This window comes from Hydra vulgaris, chromosome 05 (assembly GCF_038396675.1).
Source record: "Hydra vulgaris chromosome 05, alternate assembly HydraT2T_AEP".
NCBI lineage: Eukaryota > Metazoa > Cnidaria > Hydrozoa > Anthoathecata > Hydridae > Hydra > Hydra vulgaris.
The window spans coordinates 42,369,036-42,390,461 of NC_088924.1; the positions used below are offsets into that span (position 1 = coordinate 42,369,036).

At 27.6% G+C, this 21,426-nt stretch overlaps 1 long non-coding RNA gene across 1 annotated transcript; it reads left to right on the forward strand.

Annotated features, from left to right (window-relative positions):
• Window positions 1-500: 500 nt before the first annotated feature.
• LOC136080065 (uncharacterized) lies at window positions 501-12,805 on the forward strand. Its single transcript, XR_010638428.1, has 3 exons — window positions 501-746; window positions 1,326-1,372; window positions 12,663-12,805. It is a non-coding gene; the product is annotated as an uncharacterized LOC136080065 (long non-coding RNA).
• Window positions 12,806-21,426: the final 8,621 nt, after the last annotated feature.

Genomic DNA, 21,426 nt, shown 5'->3' on the forward strand with positions numbered 1-21,426 from the left:
ATATATAAACTTTTCTTAAGTTTAGCACTATGACTGTTATATACATTCATTCGAAAACTTCTTTGTGTCAAATTAATATCTAAAGGAATTGTAATGTTACAATCATTAATAATTGTTCACAAGAATTGTAGTGTTGCAATAATTACAATACCAAAAAGTAACTAATTAATAAAAAAAAAACTAACAAACTTAACACCATTACAACATAACAAAATAACTTCTATTTTTTGTCTTTTATTTACTAAATTCAAAAGCAAAAAGTACAGTACTGCAAACTGTTTTTAATTTGAACAATATTAAGTTAATATTAATATAACAATATTAATAACAATAATAATTTGAACTATTAAGTTCAAATTATTAAATATATTATTGAGTTTTAAAAGTTGTAAAAAACCGGTATTGTGAAACGGTTTTGGATATTGGAAAATTTTTTATCAATACCAGCATTGAAAACTGTGGAAACTCTAATAATATAACAATTTTTTTTTTAGGACTTTATGCTATTTTTGTAGAACCAATATGCTTTGATAGTATTACACAAAATATTTATTAAGAAGATAAGTATGGAAAAAATTTGTCTTATAATTACCTGACTAAGATTTCAATAAGGTTACCTGATGCAAAAGAAAAGATTTTGCAACTACCAGCTTTAATTTTACCATTAACTGCAAATAAAGATGAAAAGTTGTTTTGTTGCAATGCAAATGCAGAAATTGGAAAATACAGTGGTTTACCCTATTATGGTAAGTTTATATTATTCTTTGTTGTAGTTCTTTAGTTAAAAATGCATTACTTTATGTCAAGATCATCATCGTAATCATCATCATCATCATTGCCATCTTAATATTTAGCATCATTATTATAATCATCACACTTCACTCAAATTTCTAAACTGTCAGGTTAAAATCTTATTGTTATTAATGTCTTAATAATTTAATAAGATTATTTTAAAAGTTAATGGTGAAACCATGTTTGTACCTAAGTAAGTTATTCAAAGACAGGTATTTAATTGCCCTATATTCGTTACACCTAAAGATTTTTCAGTCAACATGATTTCTAGTAATGAGGGTGTGATTGGTAGCAACAGCATTTATCAGATTATCTATTGTGCGATTTTCTTCTAAGGAGAGAATTAAGTAATTCTCTTATCTGTAACCACTGGAATAAGTTTTCAGAACTTTTCTGTGGATGACTTTAAAAACAATTTTTATTATTATTATTTTTTTTTTATTATTTTTATTTAAGTATTATGAGCTATTATAATTTGACAACATATTTAGTATAATTTATATTTATGATTCAATAGTTCAATAATTGTTTAGTTAATGCTACCACATTTAAAATCAGAAATCAGAATATGTTCTATTGGGTAAGTTTTTACTTCTTTATATTATTTTACATGTTTTTGTTGATATGTATGTTTTTACTTTTGACATAAACAAAGTACAAACACAAGAATTAAAACAGAATAGCAACAAATATGCGTAATTAACACATGTGTATAAGCACACTTGTATTTATGTGTACTTTAGGGTTAGTGGGCGTGTTTATAATTTATTTTTAAATTAAATATATATATATATATATATATATATATATATATATATATATATATATATATATATATATATATATATATATATATATATATATATATGAGACTTAAAATACTGTAAATTGTAAAAAAAAAAAAGTCAGAACATGCAATAATTCAATGAAATCAGATGGTATACTTTTTTTTTTGTTATGCATCTTCTTTCTAAATGTGCAAATTAAAGAATCAGATGCACATAAAAGACCGTGAAAAAGGTCTAAATAGTTTTTTTTCTGGTCGCATTTTCTTGTTAAGGTTTTTAAGATCTTTTCACAGAAGATCTTAAAAACCTTATTGGTAGCCTCTTGAGTCTCTTCAGAAAACATGCCTAATGGAAGAGTAAATAATTCAATGACTTCATAGCCATGAATCAAAATCTTATGAAGTGTTTGGGTCACCGAGAGTACAGTTCTATATATAGCAAAGTAGTTTCCCAACAGAATATTTTGAATTTTGATGAGCTAATGTCATAATCAACTGACATTGTGACAAGAATAATATGAAGCCTTTTCATAACATCTATGTTCATTCTATTAGCTGAGACATCGTATTGCTGAAAAAATTGCCTAGCTGTGTTACCATCGTTTGATGTACCTGTCCCACCTACTCTTGGTTAGTCTATGACAAGACCCATCCTTTTTTGAAATTCAGCTTGAACTTGAACCTTTCTCAGTTTAATAATACTTTTTTCTTCTTCGGTCCTAGCCTGCCATTTCATAATTGGCATCTTGTAAGTGATATAGAGCATATATTCTTAAAACCTTATCCAAGCACAAATAAAGATAGATTGTTCATTTTGGTTGGAGATGCACCACACATTGAACAGCATTGGTAAGAGTTGGTAGCTGTGGAAAAAACACAGAAAAAAATAGTTTGAATTTTTCCATCTATCATTGTTATATTTACAATATGTTGTTCTACAACTTCCTTTATTGTACTGTCCTCCAATAAAACAGATACATTGAATAATGTTATATTTTTAATAGAAGCCATAGTTGACTCATATTCTGTCAAAACTACCTCTTTTGATTCCTTTCTATATTTAAATCTGAGAGGCCTACAGTAACTAGTTGATAATGGTTTCGGATTTCTCTAAACAACCTGTTTTTTGTCATCTTTGAAACAACCCTTACAGAAAATTTCCATGGAAAACCCATGGAAAAACCATGGGTGTTTGGAACACATTCCCATGAAAAACTTATGAGTTTTCCATGGATAAACCATGAGTTTTCCATGGAAAAACCATGAGTTTTCCATGGCAACGTGTTCCAAATACCCATGGTTTTTCCATGGGTTTTTTTTATAGATTTTCCATGGAAAACTCATGGTTTATCCATGGTAAAACTCATAGTTTATCCATGGTAAAACAGCATGCTTTGTTTTCGAATTATTTAAAATCTTGTGTTATTTTAATTGCCGTATATACCATAAAGCGCAAATTTTATCACGTAACTCGCTAATGTTATTGAATTCTCTTAATCAATGGGATTTTGCAGAATAAAAGTTAATAAACAAAGTAATATTTAAATCTTGTTGAAAAACATTAATGATAAAGTTTCTTGCAAAAAAATATCTTCTCGTTCATTTTTGTCCACGATATTGCCTTTCATTTGTCGCCTTTTGAATTTCCTTACATCTTGCAGCTTTTCAGCCATTGACTGCTTAATCATCCTGTCATCGGCTCCAGGAAATTGTTTCTGAACATACGCTACAAAACAAAGCAGGAAATACAAAACTTGTAATACATAAAGTAACACATTGATATAAAGTAACACGTTTATATAAACGAGTTTTCAACAGGTTTTAAATGAACTCTAATAATGTGAATAATAATAGTTAATAATATATACAGTAAATAATTAAATAGTTCAAACTGTTTCAGTACTAACATTTATATTTATACCTCATCAACTTGTTGAACCTCAATGGCATTCTGTGCAACGCTTAGTGGAGAAAGTAAATTTGCAATAAGTTGTTGATTCTCTAAGAAGGCATTTATAGGTTTATAAATTTATTTAAAAAAATACAGAAAACAAAATGTAACCCTAATAACAAAATAGATTTAGACAAAGCAAAGAAAAACACTTTTATTTTCTAATTGAAAATCATCAATAAGGATTTGATTCATAGTATGGGTTTTTATGTCCAAACCTGTATTGATTTGGTAGAACTAACACTTAATTAATATCAATATGCAAAAAACGCTTTCTCAAATTTTTTTTGAGTTAGGTGAATTAAAAAAAAGTTCTTACTTTGCTGATTTACTGATGGTTTGTTCAAAGCTTTACTCAAGGTTGTTGTATGTGCAGAAAAACTTGCTATTTGGGGTAAAAAAATAGGAGAAGCATTGTCTAAATACTCTGAACTAGATTGGCTCAAGGCTGATGTCAAGCTTTGTTGCATGAATCCAAACATTTTTGGTAAATCTATAACAACAACAAATAACTAATGCAAAGAACTAATTAGTCAATTTCCCATGGATTGGGCAGAAAGCACACATTCGATGATTACATGAGACAATACATTTAATGGAAAAAATAAACACTTTTGCTGAATTTCATTAGCAAGCATGGCAACCAAAGTATTATTTTTAGAACCAGTAGTTGTCATAATATGTCTAGATATAGTATTATGACATAAAAATGGACATTTCCATGTAGTGAGTTTAATCAAGAATATATAACATTCATTGTTAACAATAACAAACGAGCTAACAAGACACAGTATATTATCTCTTACAACTACGCAGTAATTAATTCTACTACAACTCCTAACATACTACTGACTTTGCACTATTTGGCCATTGATAATTGCTCTTTCGAAAAAAGCTAACTGATCTGGAACTACATTAGGCAAAATTGTCTTTAAAGCTCGTTTTTCAGCATTGGTTAAAAATTTATACTTCGGTGCACCAAAGAGTTTTACATTTTCTGTAATGCAAACAGCTTTTCCTGATGTATTTGTTCTAGATAAACATTGATCAAAAAACATCAAAATGGATTCTTTAACAGTATTTAAATATTTGGCACCTATAATTGGCAAATTTCTGTAGAGAGTAAAAGTACAACATATCTGAAGTGGTACACTTCAGATATGTTGTACCTTTACCTTTAAAAAGCTGCAACAAAAAACCATTGCTGTTTTCAAACATAAAGTTAGAAATGCCCCGTAATGGACCCCACTCACGAACATTAGAAGAAATATGCTGTAACAAATGAATATTGTAAGACATATAATCAACGGCATACATAGCACTAAAATCAGACACAAACACATGCAATTGGTTTTCAGCTCGATCTAGGTCTGCATGACTAATACTTTCGCTTGACAAAATTTCCACTAGTAACAAAAAGTGGTTACAGTAAACTTGTGGTAAAACACTATGCAAAACAAATAAAGAATAAAATAATAACCAGTTACGCCATTCTGAGGCTTTCCACTGTGCTCTTTCATGAAAAGATCTTGGTGCTCTAGTAATATTACTAGGTGGTTTTATTTTTAGCATCATTTCATTCATATTGTTAATTTTATTGCCAATATACCATGGCTCATTGGTCTTTTCAAGCCACAAGACGCTCATGTGTTTTGCAACTCCTAGAAAAATGCAGTGCATCTAAACCACAACAAATCCATCAATTATATTAAAATAAGGGATCAGTAACAATGGACTGGCACCCTTTACACCATTTCTTATTTCTCCATTTTCTACAAGATACCTCACATCATCAACAAATCCATCTAAAGTTCTGCTGGGATATAATTAATTATCAAAAACATGCTTTGAAGGTTCACCATTACTGTTACTAATTGCAATACCTGGATTTAAACACCATGAACATCAATATTTTCCATTAAATTGTTTAACATTTTGCAAACACACCTTGTAGCAGAATCACAAGAACATACTAAACAATAAACCTTGCTTACTATATTTTTATTCTGAGCCTTACTAAACCAAAAAAAACCTGTATTTGCTAATTTTGAACATTACTCTACAAACACCTTAAAAAAAGTATTTATTTTAGGCTTAGAACCAAACCATAAACCAGTTAACAACACATGCTTCCCTCGAATGTTAAACGGCAATTCATTACACATTGCAAGGCCAAATACTTTTTATAGATGATCTGAAAGCACTTGCTCCATCACAATTTCATGTTGATGACATATTTATTGTCTGTTGCAATTCTGCAATAGATTTATATGAAGATCCATCATAAATGTCCTCAATGATGTCAGCATTATTTTTAACACGATCAAAATGATAATGAATAAGATCAAATAAGGTAAAACTTTTTCTTCATACAAAGGATCGTTAAATAAATTATCATTCACATTATATTCATTATTGTTTTCATCAAAATTAACATCATTGTCCGCTTCACCAACCTAAATAAAATTAATGTACACATAGTAATCAATTTTCTTTATATATTAATTTATTTATACTTATAGCTATTATCTATTATAACTTACTTTAAAACTAGGCATCAACACAACTTTTTGAATGTTCTATATAAATGTACATCATCATTTACATTGCCAGTCAAACCTGCCTTTTGATAATGCAGTAATTTAAATAAAATGATAAAGTTAAAATAAAAAGATTTATGCATACACTATTACAACCAAAAATTTATTATATTTTTACTTTACTATTTAAAACATAATAAATATAATAAATACATAATTTATTAAGTATAGTAATGTAAAAAAAGAAAATAAAAAAATGTGTGCATAATAAAATTTATTTTGACTTTAGACAAGGGCTTAAATATAAACAAATAAAATCAATTATAATAATGTATTGTTTATAAACATAGCTTTTATATGTTAACATTTAACTGTAAAGTAAAATCCTCCATATTAATTAAACTTTCTTTCTAATATTTTAAAAAAATTACCGTGTTGTCCTTCTCCACTTTGTTGTTCTTGGAATATCATTATAAGTTGCATCCCAATTATAACGCTTATATCTTTTATGGTTAATTTGTACACAATTCGTCATTTGAATTAAACAGCTTTTGAATTATCTTTAAAAATATTAAATGCAGAAAAAACAATATAACAAATGATATGAATGAACAACATTTATATTACCAATCAAACCTGTCTGCTCATAATGTAGTAATTTTAATAAAATAATTAAGTAAAAATATAAGGATTTATACACAAATCAACCCAATTAAAACGAATGCAAAAAATATTAGTCAAGTTACAAAGATTGTCACAAGTTATGACGGCATCTTTAATCTCGCATTTCTAAAACCCATGGTGCAATATGAGCTATAAATAAAAAACCCAGGGTTTTACACATGGAAATCCTATGGGATTTCGATTTCCATGGAAAAACTATGGTTCACCCATGGAATCTCATGGGATTTCCATGAAATTCCTATGGGATTTCATTGAAAATTTCCGTAAGGGAATATATTTCTAGGGGAACAGAGCAAGTTATAAAAAGCGATTCGTCAGTATTAAGTTCACTTGTATCATCTGACTGTTGTTTATAAAAGGATTGCCCTGTTGAACCATCAAAGTCAGCTTTGTATATTAGAATTAGTGTAGTACAATCTTTAAGCAAAGGCGAATTTAACACAACACTATTAGCTGAACATAATCTTGATGCAGTATGAAAGAGAAGATCTTGTAATGGTACCTCTGCAGAGTAGTCACTGATCTGAATGTTTTTAGGGTAGCATTTATTTTTTCGCGTCTTCTACTATATGATATGATGGAGAGTTAAATTGAAGAGCATTATTTCTTAAATGCTGATAAGTTTCTTTGGATAAATAAGCTTCTAAGACTAACGCTAATGGTTGTTGTCGCGTTTTTTATCGAATACGTTTAATTTTATTGTTTTCGGAAATTTTAAAATAAATAATAAATAAAATAATATTGGTAATGTCTCAAACTTGTACAAGGTACAAGTTCATAATTTCGTATTTTATTTAGTTTTTATTACTTTAAATGATAGCATAAAAAATGACAAATTGTAGTTTCAATGCAATTTAAATGTTTATTGAGTGAATACTATGCAGTATTCACTCAATAAACATTTAGTAGAACTGGAAATCAAAACAATAATTTTTTTTTTTTAACTTTTTTTAAATCTATTAAAAAAATTATTATGAAGTCAAACTGCAGTTATTTTGTTTTAATTCCTCTTAGATTTTTATTATCGATATAGATTATTATTATATTATTATTATATTTATTATTATCGATAATAATCGATAAAAAGTGCAATAATGAGAAACGTGGACGTAGTTATTTGAATTTAGGAGTGTATTCGTTTAGGCAGCTATAGGCAGGCAGTTTTTGAACCATGAGATCAATACCATGGTGGTACTAAATGATATATAACTTTTAGCGGTTGATACAGGTTGATCTGTTGGTTTTAAATGATAAGTTTTTTTATTTTTTCACTCAAAATGAATGATGTTTTCTTTGTTAAAAATATTTATGTAAAGTGCAAACAAAATAATTTTTGAATTTTATTTAAATATTAACATTATAATATATAAGTTATTTATATGGTAAAAAAATAAACTTAAATTTATTTGAAATAAGAAATCAAAGTTTAAAAAAATTAGAAAAAAAAAATTTTGCACTTTTTTTTTTTTTGATGAAAAGTTTTTAGGGCGATATTTAAATAACAAATATAATATTTTATCGCAAAAAAATTTTCTAATAAAATATAATTTCTGGCTCAATAATAGTGAGTCCAAATAATCGTATTTTTACGTTATCCGGGTAATCGAGTATATATTTTTTTAATTACCCGAGTACCCGGGTATCCGGGTAAAGGAAAAAAAATTTACCCACACCATGTTGTGTTAATTAAATTTAAAATAAAATGCAACAATTTTAGTTTTAAATCTATTTTTTATTTAAAAAATAATACTTTAAAAATACAAGTTTGTCAACCGTTTCCATTTTCAACTGATTTCGGATTTTTGTGACAAAAGCTGAAGCTACCGAAAACACTCTTTCTCTTACTGTTGACGTTGGTTGTATTATCAATAATGCTGTAAAAAGTTTTCCAATAGAGTCACCTCGTTTTGAACAATCTTTCTCCCACAACTTCATTTCTTTTTCCAATGTGGATTTTCTCTCATTATTTTCTTTCGGAACAGTCATAATTAATTCAATTGTTTTTTGGAGTTCATCATAATTTGAAACCAAACCATTATTTGAAATTATTTCTTCATTTTCAATTGTTAACTCTGTATCCATCTGTGTGTTTGCAGGATCTTCATTGAATAGCCTTTTGAAGGTTTCTTTAGCCAATAAATGAATAGAACTTTTTTTTAAATAAGTAAAATGGCAGGTAATCTCTGGTTTAGGATAATTTCCAGATTGTAAAAAACGCAAGAGTGATACAACATCCTCATTTCGTCTTTCTTCAATTCTTTTCTTCAAAGCAGTGAACATTTCCATGGCTAACTGCGTATTTGTTTCTTTTAGTTTGTTTAGCAAAAAAATGCATACTCCTTCAGCTTTTGAAAGATTATTATTATCTTTACTGAGCTCTTTAACAGCAAGCTCAACCGGTTGTAAAACATGTGATATTTCTTCTAAAACTTTGATATTTTTTTGTGAACATTTTTGCTGACCTAATTCCATTAGAGCCTTTTGTATACAATCGTATATTTTTATGAAACGATTTACCATTGGTATTATTGAGTTCCATCTTGTTTTGTAATCGAGTAGCAATCGTAACTTTTTGCCTTCTTGATCTATTATATGCTTTTCAAGAACACAACTGAAGAATATTTGAAAAATTTAATAATTTTTCGTGTTTCATCAAGAATTTTGCCAATGTCTTCACGAAAGATTGGTAATTGTCTAACTAAATCATTTTGGAAATTTAAGTTACCATCAAAAGCAAATGCATCAGCTACCTCATCATTTTGTTCGGTAGTTTCAACACAATCATCATCTGCTAAATTTTCATCATATTCTAAATTCTCATCATCTTGGAAATTTGTATCAATTACCGCATCATCATTCGTAATTAAACTCCCACTTTTTTTATAAAATACATCAAGTACAGCAAGATGTATAGCATGGTTGTAGCATAACTGAGAAAATGGTAAAATATTTTTCCCATACTTTACCATGACTGATGCTCCATCATGTGTGGATCCGACGATATCATTATCCATTTCAATTCCATAATCTTTAAGTTTTGCTTTTACCAAATCGATAGTGGCATTTGAATCACAAGAACCTATTATTGCAGATAGACCCAAGACTACAGGTGGCTTTGTTGCTGAATGAAGAGTGATATTCATGAACCTTCTAACGTTTATATCACTCCATTCATCGACAGTAATACTGAATCTCTCTCCAGATTTTTTTTGCTCTAATAACGACGCCATTAATTCCTCTTTTTTTGTCTTTATAAAAATCCATTATATATTTGATTACCGTTGTTTCACTTTTTGGCATTTTATAATTACGACTTGCTATGAAACCCCTAATGGCTTCAGATGAAGTAATTCCTTTGATGCTAAATCCATCTTTTGTCACACATTTCGCCAATATTTCATTCAATGATTCTCGACTTATGAAATTTATTATTCCATTTCCAACTGATTTTGTGTTTTTTGAAGAAGACGCATCAGTTTCATTTGTGTCGCCCAAATTTCTTTTTTGTAAAGATATGCTATGTAATTTTAAATGATTAATCATTCCAGTAGTATTAGATCCCGGACGTTGAATTATAGATTTGCATATGTTACAACTAACTCCGATTTCTCTTTTTTTGTAAAGTATTTCCATACCTCTGATTTTTTCGAAGACATTTCTGGGTATATGTAAATGAATCACTAAAATAAAAAATCACAACATAAAAATTGAAAATTGAAATTTATACGTATTTAAATATGCATTTATTACTTGAAATTTAGTACATTTTACTCAAAACACTTCACTTACCAAAGGCAGCTATATATATTAGAAAATTAAGTATTTATTATATTTATTTCACAAATTTTTTTTTAAATATTTCACTTTCTTGCAAATTTTACGTCGTACAACTTCAAATTACAAATGTTATTTATTTTATGTAACTTAGTTAAAAAAAAACTTTTGAAACTTAGTTAAAAATCAACGGTTGCTAAGCAACATTATTATAGAAGTAAAAGAAGAAAAAACGGTAGAATACCGATACTCGATTGATTAATAGTTAAATGAATGTGCAATATTTACATTTTTTTGTTCAAATATTATACTCGATACTCGAAAAAAATATTCCGAGTAGTTGACTACTCGGAACTTGCTTATAAAGTATCAATTACTCGGGTAATCGATAATCGTAATTGGATTCCCTACTCAATAATATGTTGAACGATACTTGCCATTTTTTAAATTTCAAAATTTCAAAATTTTCTGTATGTTTTTGCCACACTTTGACCCACTGTGTGTTGTAATGGTCATGCAGAACAATACCTTGTTCGGCTAGAAATTAAATAAATATTATTAGTAACATTGTTCTATTTTCCTTCTTTACCTCTGCATTTATTTTGTTCTTACATCTTTGGTTGTTAAAGAAAAAATTATTACCTTCTTGATAGTTTTTAGATGATAAAGAGTATTTTAGTGCTTCTGAAATTTTTCTAAATTCTTTTTCCAATTAGTTTTTTTGCATACATTCTTGTTACATTTTGAAGAGGATAAATAACTTATTTTTACTAACATACAATAGTAATATAACAAATGTTAATACATGCTATTATCAGGATTCATCAAGTTGTAGAGGCAAAATTTTTTTTTTTGATGTGACTAAATTTGCAATTAATTTTTAGAGATACATAAAAAAAATTGCTTTAAATCTGAATAGCGCTTTAAATGTGATTAACGCTTTAAATGTGATCAACGCTTTAAATGTGATAACGCTTTAAATGTGATTAACACTTTAAATGTGATTAACGCTTTACATGTGATAACGCTTTAAATGTTATAACGCTTTAAATGTGATTAATGCTAAACAAAAGTTAAGTAGAACAATATTTTATATTTAAATGCTTTCGCATCACACTTGAATTGTCACATTATACAAGTTGCCTCTGATTGTTACAATGAGCTTAACGTATTTCTGTTTTGCTAAGAACTAGTTAATAAATTGGTTTTTGTAATGGTTATTTATTTTCTATCACCAAGTGCTTGATTTGTTTATGAAGCCTCCATATAATTTTTTAATACGATTTTATACGGTAAGCAGTCAAGTTATTAAACAGAAGATATTTGCAGTTGCCCAGAACAACTTCTGAAACTTAAAATATTCAAGGATTGGTTACATGCGTTGGGAGCAGTTTAGATCCTGATTTTAAAATAAAGATTTGCATTGCATTACTCTTCCTGTTTCTATTACTCCAAAAGTGCATGCAATATTTGTCCATGTGCTTAATTCGTTATAATGAAGAAAATAAGTCTGGGACTTTTAATTTATCAAGCAACCAAAGCTTTTGATTATTTTTTTTTTTTCCCCTTTTTTTCTTCTGTTTGCAAGAACTGTTTAGACCCCTATTATCTGCTGCTCAGTGTATGTTATTTTTTTTATTAATTGATTTTTTTATTGTTGTTATTATTATCATTATTATATATATATTATATATATATATATATATATATATATATATATATATATATATATATATATATATATATATATATATATACACATATATATATATATATATATATATATATATATATATACACATATATATATATACATATATATACATATATATATATATACATATATATATACATATATATATACATATATATATATATATATATATATATATATATATATATATATATATATATATATATATATATATATATATTATATATATATATATATACACACTGCATAAATGAATTATTAATTGCACGTAGCCATGCCATTAACATTTATATTGTATTTTTATGAAGCCGCGGCTTCATAAAATTACAATACATTGAGTTTTTAAATGAGAAAAAAATACTAATAAAGTTCTGAAAAACAAACAGTTTACTGAGGCTAATATACTAATATTTTTTATAGGCTCCACCAACCATATACATTCCAAGAATTGTAAAATAGGCTTCGCCCGTGTTTTGTTTTAGTGATAATGGCACATCAATAGAAGCGTATTTTACCAACAAGCAGAGTAGTTGTCTCGGAACACAAAATCTATAAATATTTATTACAAGTTTGTTATTTATATTGTTTTTTTATTTTTAAATATTTTGTTTAAGAAAACTAATTTTCTCTTTTTTTATTTTACAAAAGTAAAGTTTATCATGCTTAATAAATAATAAAAGGATGACTTTTGATGTCTTTTTTTTTTTGTCTTTTTTTTGCTTGTTGATGACTTTTTGTTTATTACTTTTTTTGGATGACTACTTTTTTTTTATAACTTTTCTTATTTTCTATAAAAACTTTTTTTCTATATATTCGGGAAACCTGTTGTACCCTGCCTTTGATTGCAGTAGGTTTTTTACCCATAAAGGGTAAAATCCTCTTTTATCATCAAAACAACGAATACCAGTTTTTATCATTTTAAAAAAAAGTCGGCAAATGACCAATGGTAACACATGCACATTATATCTGTCATTGTATCTTATTCGTATGCTGTTATATTGAATATAATGCTAACTATATAAAATCAAAAAATCATATAAAACACTTCAGTTTTTTTTAGTTTTTTTTTTTGATGTTTCTGTTTTTTCTAATTTATTATAAAATAAATTTACAAAAAAATGAGCTATTTCAGAATAATCTTATGTGTTTCATTTAAACTTGTGTTAAGGTAATAGATTCCCTTTTTTTGTTGTTTTTGTTGACATTTTTTCAAAACATATTTTTAAAATGCTTCTCGTTTATATTATTTAACTTTAGATTACATTTCATATTTGTTTCCTAGTGCAAAATTTGTTCATCGACATACGCTTGACTTGTCTACTTGTATTTTTTTCTTTTAAGTGTGCTTTTTTTTTTATATAATAGTTTTGTCACATTTGAATCATTGGCAACTTACTTATTTAGTAATTAATGAAATTGCTAAGAAAAAAAAATTCAAAAAATAAAAGTTTAAAGCAAACCAACATACAAAAAAAAAATGATACAACAACAACACTAGCTGAAATTCCATATGAAAAACATTGGGCTAGTTTTTTAAAAATCAAAGCGCCTCAAAAGTTAGACCATAATGAAATGGACCACAGATGACTTTAATTTTATTATGAATTTTGGAATTTTAAATGGTATTATTGAAAAATTCAGTGTGTGTACCGATTGTGAAAATCCTTTGTTCAATTCAGACATAACCAACCCAGTTGAGCGACATAAGTTTTGCCCCAGGAGTGCTACAAATTGGTGTATATGGCAAGCAGATTAAGTTACAGATCATAACAGATACTGTTATGATGTCTATCTAATGCCATATGTAAATTTATAGAATCTTTATTTTTCGACTTCAATGCTGATAGTTTATAAACAAAATGTTTGCATGGTGGAACCCAAAACAATAATGAATCAATAAAATATGTTGCATGGTAAAAGTGTCCTAAACAATCTTATCTTGGTAAAACATTACTTGAAATTGGAGTAGCCTCTGTTGTGTTAGAATTTAACAAGGAAATCGCTGGTATTTTTAATGTATTTTTAAAACTTCGTATTCTGGGGTAATAAACTATAAACTAGGAAGTTTACGAACAAAGCAAACAATGCATCAATTGCAAGACGCATAAGTAGTGCTTTAAAAAAACTAGTGAACTAGGACTTGCAAGAAGAAAAAAACTTAAAGCTATAAGGTTTTCTCTGACAAAAAGAAGAACACAGAACCATTTTTATTTACCTGAAGCTTATTAGTTTTGTATATTGTAAAGTTACTTGTATTTTTATGGAAATTTTTAGACGATCGTTTTCTCTAAATTTACATTTTTATACTTACATTTACATACATTTCTCTGAATTTACATTTTCATACTTGGGACAAAGATGTCTCAAGTTTTACTAGTCCAATTTACTTAAAATTTTCACAATATGTGTAATGCATTACTCCGCAAAATCAAAGGCAGTTACTTATAGTTAAGTCTATTTTTTATTCATGAATTTCAAACACTTTAAGAAAAATACCATAAAATTTTAAATAATGTTCTTCTTTTTACCGTTTTGGTACATTTTTTTTTTTTTTTTTTTTTTTAAATTATTACGTCATTTTCATAAGTTAATTACATAATATTTTGAGTTGAGATATGACCGGAGCAGGCAGAAGACAAAAGTCTTATCATCTAGCCCCTTTGTATCGTTTACACTATCATAAATCTATCATAAAATTTTACAATATCAGTAAAATAATATAAATACTTTTAAATAATATTTAATATCTAATAAATTGACGCAACATGTTAATTATATTGTACGGTACTTAAAACATGTTTGATATTATTCTATATTATAATAATAACGCAATTTGTAATTGCAATATTTATTAGAACTTACGCCATTTGTAGATGGAATATAAAACAGAATTTATTTGGTTTTGTATGTATATATGAACGGACATATATTTGTATGTGTGTGTGTGCGTGCGTGCGTGCGTGCGTGCGTGCGTGCTTGTATAATAAAAATAAAAGTAGAACAAAATAGAGAATTAAAAAAAAAAATAATTAAAAAATTTTTTTTTTTTCTTTTTTTTTTTCTGCAAATAGTAAATTGATTGTTAAATCAGTTTTCTCTTTAGTTTCTATTTTCCTTTTTCATTTTTATCGGCTGAATTTTTTAGTTATATTAACGGGGCTGGATGATAAGACCATGTCTTCTGCCGGCTCTGGTCGAAACTCTAATGTTATATTTTTATGTTGTAAAAACATTGTAAAAGCTTATTTTTTAATGACGAAAAAATTAAATAAATAAATAAACATTTTACATTTTTTTATACATAAGAAAAAAATATTTCAAAGTCCACATTTTGAATACTTAAAATTTCTATTTTCTGAAAATGGAGTCATGAACAAAAATGCATACACCACTACCAATGCCACCACCTCGAGTTTAGTGGATTGCCTTATAACCTGGAACCTGCACCATGTTTCTATTAAGCATATTACCGTAAACTCAGAGTTTATATTTTTACCGTAAACTCAGAGTTTATATTTTGATTTAAAATTTTCAAAGTTTTTATTCATACTACGAATGTTTAAAGTTAGAGTTGAAAATAACATTTGTGACGCATTCATGAGATTAGAAACTTCCTCAATATCAAAATAGTTAGAGTTGATTATGATATTTACATTTTATCCATTTAATTTTCTTACTTTCGCTTCAGAAAATAACTTCCTACGCATTCTTGCGTGTTTAAGAGAAGTACTTAAGAGAAATCTTCATTCACGTAAGTATTCAGACCTTTGAGTTTTCTTGTTTCTTTTAGAATGTTTGATTTATCTTTTAACCTTGACAACTTCAATATAATGGTTCGGGATCGGGCTTTTTTTTAAATCCAACGCGATGCGCTCTTTCAATTTTGACTCCTTTTACTCCTAAATTTACACTAATAAATTCTGAATCTTTTGTTCAGTTTTACCCTAAGTTTCATTGATATTTTCAGGAATTCCGTCTACATAAGGAATATCCTTAAGTTACTACACCTCAGCCTATCTTTGGAGATTCTGCATTTTTCGTTTGAAATTGTAATATTATATGGGCTTTTAAATTCAGAATCATTAGCAGCTTTCACCTTTTGGTCGATTAAATGTTCGTGAAAATTTAAGCTTTCTTTTAAGTCTTTTATATCATTTTCTAGCAAGTGTATTCTTTTAGTGCAATCCAATGTTTTTGTTTCAATATCATCTAGGCGTGTATTGATTATTTTTAAGTTATCGATAATTCAGTCCATGAATACTTTTTCTTGTTCTTTAAATAATGTCCGTATTTCTTTTTTGTGCTGAATGAACATATCTTCTATTTCGGATAAAGTAATAGCCATTTTTAACATAATTTAAAAAAAAAAAAATTTTCTATCTTTTTTGAGCTGTTAGAATTACGTCTGCTCACCACGGCGGTCGAGTTAGTAATCTGTCAGGGTTTGTATACACCCATATCCGAATGCTACCTGCTCAATTTGATAGCAATCGGACTATGCAATATGGAGTTATCTATGTACCATTGTAGGGGCTTTTTTTTACCTTTTTTACCTCAATTATTAATACCATAAAATTTTTTTATTTTTTTTGTAGTTTTTTTCGAGACAAAAAAAATTGATTTAATAAGAGAAAACTTTGAATACTACTTTTTTAAAGATAAGAATTTGAATGGGGATTTACCAAATAAAAAAAAAAAATCTGTTTAAAATAAAAAATGTTTTTTTTTCTTATGTTTTGATTTAGTTTAAGAGAATGTTAAAACTGTTCATAATTGGATATTAAGTGTAAAATAATTTCATTTTTAAGGTCTGTATATGCGTGGTTTCCTTATTTTTTAGTTTTTATGCACGTTTTTTATTTTGTTCTTTTTGTTGCTTTTCGGTGAGCTCTAAGATTGATGCTAGTGATTTACTCTCAAAAGTTTTAACCTCAATAATGTTGCTTAAAACCTGAGATTCAGCGTCTACCAATGGCCTACCTGTAAGTACAGGTCGGCTATTGGTAACCAGGAAGTAAATAATTAAGTTGTCGGAAGGCGATTAGTTGAAATATATGGATACTTTTTCTATTTTAGAATTAAAACTTCAAGGTAGTTGAATAAAATCATTTTTTTTATAAGCTATTATGATTTATTGTTTAATTTTTTCTCTTCATTTTAAAATAAGTAATTTTAAATCTTACGTCATTAAAGTATATAACTTTAAAAGTTAATAAATTAATGACACGTTTACTGTAAACGAAACAACGATAAAACGATAGTTTTGTTGAAGAGTTACATTAATGCGTATAAGTTAGTTCGTTAAGTTAAGCAACTTCGTGAACTTTAGGCAAAATCTTCTGACACAAATCAGAAAAAACAGTTCTTAGCATGTGAAATTATTTTTCTAATAAAGTAATTAGTAATTTTTCTAATAAAGTAACTTTTCTAAAAAAGTATTGTAAATCAGACCGTTTAAGCGATTTAGTAAAAGTTGCTCACCTAGACCCGAATTACCCTACATCTTAAGCTATTGATAATAGTAATAGTCATAAATACTTGAGGATAAACGACGAACAAGATAAGATATTTTATTGACTAATTTCTTATTACTCAAGGGCATACTAATACTAGTACATCATACTAAAAAAATTTTGAAAAAGACATTGGGAAGTGATTTTATTATGGATTAGGGTAAGTTAAGCAATACTCAACTAAATTAAATTTTTTGTTGTTGTAAAAATCAACTAGTTAAATGTAAAAAAAAACGATAAAAATTAAATCTTTGTAACAAAGCCTAACTAATGTCTTCTAAATTTTTAACTAAGTTCATTTGTAATGTTAATCTATGAATTGTAGAACTCCATTACTTAGTACTTGGTATTTGCTGTGTGTTAGCAGTGGTTTTAGTTATGTACTACAGTGGTTTTAGTTATGTATTGCAAATTGTTTAAATGAGTATTTTGCTTCAGTATTTTTAAAAGATGAGGTATTAGACCATGTAACTTTTCCTTCAAAATGTAATTTTCATTGTAGCGATCCAAGTTTTAATGACACTGATGTTGAATATCAGTTAGTAAACCTTAATGTTAATAAAACAATCGGTGTTGACAAAGTTCATCCTCGTGTTCTCAAAGAATGTTCAAAATCACTTTCTCATCCTTTATCACTGATCTTTAAAATGTCATTTTATAGTGGTGTTATGCCAAACGAATGGTTAACTGCAAACATAACTCCACTATTCAAGAAAGGGGATAAGTTAGATCCTTCAAATTATCGACCAATATCAATAACATCAATAGTATGTAAGGTTATGGAGAAAATTATTCATAATGTTATAATGAACTATTTGGCTTTAAATAAGTTAATAGCAAATGAACAGCATGGGTTTGTTAATGATAAAAATTGTTGCTCCAATTTATTAGAGACTTTAGATTTTATAACAAGCAAAATTGAAACTGGTAATAATATTTATATAGTATTTTTGGACTTTGCAAAAGCCTTTGATTCAGTTTCTTTATCGAAATTATGCTGCAAGCTTTATGGTTATGGTTTTCAATCCTATATCCTACAATGGTGTAAATCATTTCTCAGTAATAGAAAACAACGAGTAGTTCTGGGTGAGTTTGTTTCAGATTGGCAGGAAGTCCACTCCTGTTTATCATATTTATAAATGACTTAAAAGTAAACATACTAAATAAATTAGAATTATTAGCAGATGATACAAAAATAATGTCAGTAATTAATAATGAAAGTAACAACAATGCTCTTCAAGAAGACTTAAATAAGTTATTAGACTGGTCGAATAAGTGGTCTATTAAATTCAACAGAGAAAAGTGTAAAGCAATGCACATTGGTAATTCGAATCCTCAATTTAGTTACAAATTAGGAGATCACATTTTGCAAAAAACAGAAGTTGAAAGTGATTTAGGTGTGATAATATCAAATGACCTTAAATGGGAAAATCATGTTATCAGTGTAGCAAATAAGGCAAATTGAACACTGGGTTTTTTAAAACACGGATTTAAATATCTTGATGTTTCCATATTAAAGTTATTATACAAGTCAACTAATAGGCCACAGCTTGAATATGCAGCATCTGTATGGAGCCCATTTTGTACTAAAGATATTAAAAGACTCGAAAATGTACAGCGTAGATCGACAAGGATTGAATCACTGAAAGGTATCTGTTACAAAGAAAGAAGAAAAATATTAGGTTTACCAACCTTACAAGAAAGGAGAAGAAGAGGCGACTTAATAGAAATGTTTAAAATATTAAATTCAACCGAATATATTAGATTTGAAGAGCCTTTGAGTTTTTATCACAGCATGTACAGATATCGTCATAATAAAAGACTTCATCGACAATATACTAAGAAATTATGCAGGTATTATTATTTAACAAACAGAGTGGTCGACGATTGGAATTTACTGTCACAAGATGCAATCGATTCTGCAAACAAAAACACGTTCAAAAATAGAATAGACAAATTTTTGAACTTTTGATACCAAATTCTATTTACGAACTTTTTTTTTTTTTATTTTATTAACGAAATTTTACATTTAACGGCTGTTACAGTCGAAACTCTACGTAGTTTTGACTCACCAAACTCAAATAGTTTGTACAGCAATTTTTATATTATATTATATTATTATATTACTTGTAATATCGAAAAGTTGCAATTTTGTCAAATGTGGTTTTTTAGTATAATTATTTTGTTTTTTTACAGTAAAAAATAAATAAAATATTGCGTTTTCAAGATTAACTAAATAAAGGAGTGTGTCTAACTTACATACATTTTTAGTCCTTTTTTTTTTTTAAACACATATTTACACTCAAGGGTGTTAGAAAACAATGTAAAACTACATTTTGCAACTTAAAAAGACGTCTTAAGGCGTCTAAAAAGCGTCTTTAAAACGTCGTGTGTTTACTGGGAGTTAGATATACTTTTGAAGAAAAAATAATGACTGATATATGGGAGCCAGTGCGTAATCAAGGGTCATGGTGGGTGACCTTTTTCAAAAGTTAAATAAAAACAATAACCTTTCAGTTACTTTCAAACCAAAGTTCATCTGTTTTTTTTTATTGGAAACTGGAGATACCAAAAATTTACCGAAAAGTCAACACCCAAATATATATATATATATATATATATATATATATATATATTTCTTAAACAAAATAAAAAAAGGTTCCTCAGAAAGAAAGTGGGGGGAGGGGGCATTGCTGTCTGTCCCCCCTCCCCCTGGTGTTTTCGGCACTGGGCTCAGAAATACTTACCACATAATAAATTCATTCCACAAATTTTTTAAAATTATAATATATTCTAATAAGCATTGTCATAAATGGTTTTAAACAGAACAAAAATAGCAGAATTTTGTCATCATACAAGATGAAATATTTATTATTAGGCTTAAATGCCATATAAGCTCACACTCTAAAAAAAAATCCGTTGTTTGTAAACACTTTATCCTGTAGCATCATCAAAACCAGCGTTGCATATAAACGTTAGTTTAGTTAGTTCCTTAGCATTGTGATTAGCACAGTAGTTTGTATATCACATAGCTTTTTAAGAGTGTGTTTTAGATGATCTTTTAGCGATATTTGTACTGACTAGCCATCTATTTGAATGTTCTTGGGATAGCATTTAGTTTTTGAAGATCTTATACAATTATATAAAGAATATGTGGCAGCCTTTTTTTTTCAGCACCATTTCTTAGAAGCTGGTATGTTAATTTTGTTATATCACCATTAATAGTTAATGATAAAGTTTCATCTGGTGAATATATCTAAGCTGGTTTAATGGGATTTTTATTTCGAATTTCAGAAATTTTTGTGCCAGTTTCGTACTTAAACTCACTTCTTAGTTTTAATTTTATTTCATGAAGTAATTTATGGATAAATAAAATATTACTAACATTCTTAGGCTTATTCTTTTTGTTCTGTTACAAGCTTTTCAAAAGAGCCAAATGGTTTCCTAATTTCATTAACTGATGATGTAGCATTTAATGTACCGTAGGTGTATTGAAAATCTTGAGCTAGCCAATTTTCATTATTTCTCTCAAAATGAGTATTACTATTTTTTGCAGCTATCAACTTTTTACATTGTATTTTATAAAGTTTTTCACTCAGAATCCTCTAGTTTAATATCTGCAGAAACTAGAACAGTTAATTTCAATGAAAAGAATGGTATACCATTAGGAA